The 2085-nt window shown below is 43.5% G+C and overlaps 1 protein-coding gene across 8 annotated transcripts in view; it reads right to left on the bottom strand.

The window, feature by feature from the left end:
- Positions 1 to 2085, bottom strand: part of LOC109922496 (autophagy-related protein 2 homolog B) — a 97678-nt gene that overhangs the window by 36758 nt on the left and 58835 nt on the right. The gene's annotated exons all lie outside the window — the stretch shown is intronic.

Raw genomic sequence — 2085 nt, 5'->3', positions numbered from 1 at the left:
TATCACCAAAGTGCTCACCTACCTCCAAATCTAACACCTGGCCTGGTTCATTACCCAGTACCAAATCCAATGTGGCCTCGCCTCTTGTGGGCCTATCTACATACTGTGTCAGGAAACCCTCCTGCACACATTGGACCCATCTAAAGTACTTGAACTATAGCGTTTCCAGTCAATATTTGGAAAGTTAAAGTCCCCCATAACTACTACCCTGTTACTTTCGCTCCTATCCAGAATCATCTTTGCAATCCTTTCCTCTACATCTCTGGAACTTTTCGGAGGCCTATAGAAAACTCCCAACAGGGTGACCTCTCCTTTCCTGTTTCTAACCTCAGCCCATACTACCTCAGTAGACGAGTCCTCATCAAACATCCTTTCTGCCACCGTAATACTGTCCTTGACTAACAATGCCACACCTCCCCCTCTTTTACCACCTTCCCCGATCTTCCTGAAACATCTAAACCCTGGAACCTGCAACAACCATTCTTGTCCCCGCTTTATCCATGTCTCCAAAATGGCCACAACATCGAAGTCCCAGGTACCAACCCATGCTGCAAGTTCACCCACCTTATTCCGGATGCTCCTGGCATTGAAGTAGACACACTTCAAACCACCTTCCTGCCTGCCGGTACACTCTTGCGACCTTGAAACCTTATTCATGACCTCACCACTCTCAACGTCCTGTACACTGGAGCTACAATTCAGGTTCCCATCCCCCTGCTGAATTAGTTTAAACCCTCCCGAAGAGCATTAGCAAATTTCCCCCCCAGGATATTGGTAGCCCGCTGGTTCAGGTGTAGACCATCCCGTTTGCACCTGAACAGTTATAATAACAAAGGTTGATTTTCCAGACTGAAAATTCAAGTCAGAGTCAAATTAAGCCTATTGAGGTGTTACAGAAAGAGACTGTTTTTTTTTTTAAGTATTTTACAAGGATACTTTTGGGTACTGAAAGGCATGTTTTTGAGATCTATAAAGGAGGTTTCTTTGGGATTGGACGATTATATATTATCTCATGTTTCAAGTTTTTTTAAGTTTGTGTGGTAAGTAAATAGTCTTGTTACTGGTTTTTCTCTTCATTTATTTAGATTAATAAAATCAAGCTTGCAGCATTTTGTGCTTAGGTTTCAGTGACAGACCACATTGATAAAACCATACCAAAGTAAATTATGATCTCAGAGATAGTAAGAACTGCCAATGCTGGAGTCTGAGATAACACAGTGTGAGCTGGAGGAACACAGCAGGACAGGCAGCATCAGAGGAGCAGGAAACCTGGCGTTCTGGTTCGGGACCCTTCTTCAGAAATTATGATCTATCAAGTCAGTTTTCAGTCTGGAATCTCATTTGTCCAGTAACATTATCAGTTATGATCCTGTCAGAAATCACACAACACCAAATTACAGTCCAACAGGTTTATTTGGAAACACCAGCTTTCAGAGCTTTGCTCCTTCTTCAGGTGTTTTTTCAGGATCAAAACACACATTACTCTAGTAACAGACTGCATTTTCAAGACAGGTGGGACCTGTTCCCCAAAGACAGTTAGCTCAGCACCTTCAGGTTAGGATGGAATCGAGTACCAGCTTTCCTGCCATTGACTCTGTCTACACTTCCTGCTGTCTTGGAAAAGCAGCCGACATAATCAAAGACCACTCCCACCGCAGTTATACTCTCTTCCACCTTCTTCCATTGGGCAGAAGATACAAAAGTTTGAAAACACGAAAGATTTAAGAACAGATTCTCTGCAGCTGTCAGACTTACAAATGGGCCTCTCATATGTTCGTGTTGATCTTTCTCTGCACCTTCTCTATGGCTGTAACACTACATTCTGCTCTATATACCCTGATAAACTCATGTAAGGTATGACTTGTCTAGTTTATCCAGCAAAACAATACTTTTCACTGTATCTCAGTACATGTGACAATAATAAATCAAATCAAATTAGATTGAAACCAATACTCCAGTGAGAGTCAGCACCTTCAGGAGAAGAGGGGGACCCATACCCCAGTGAGTGTCAGCACCTTCAGAACAGGGGTCCCTGTATCCCAGTGAGAGTCAGCACCTTCAGGAGAGGAGGGGGACCCTGTACCC

Source organism: Rhincodon typus, chromosome 8 (assembly GCF_021869965.1).
Source record: "Rhincodon typus isolate 14 chromosome 8, sRhiTyp1.1, whole genome shotgun sequence".
NCBI lineage: Eukaryota > Metazoa > Chordata > Chondrichthyes > Orectolobiformes > Rhincodontidae > Rhincodon > Rhincodon typus.
This window is presented reverse-complemented; position numbering and strand designations above follow the sequence as displayed.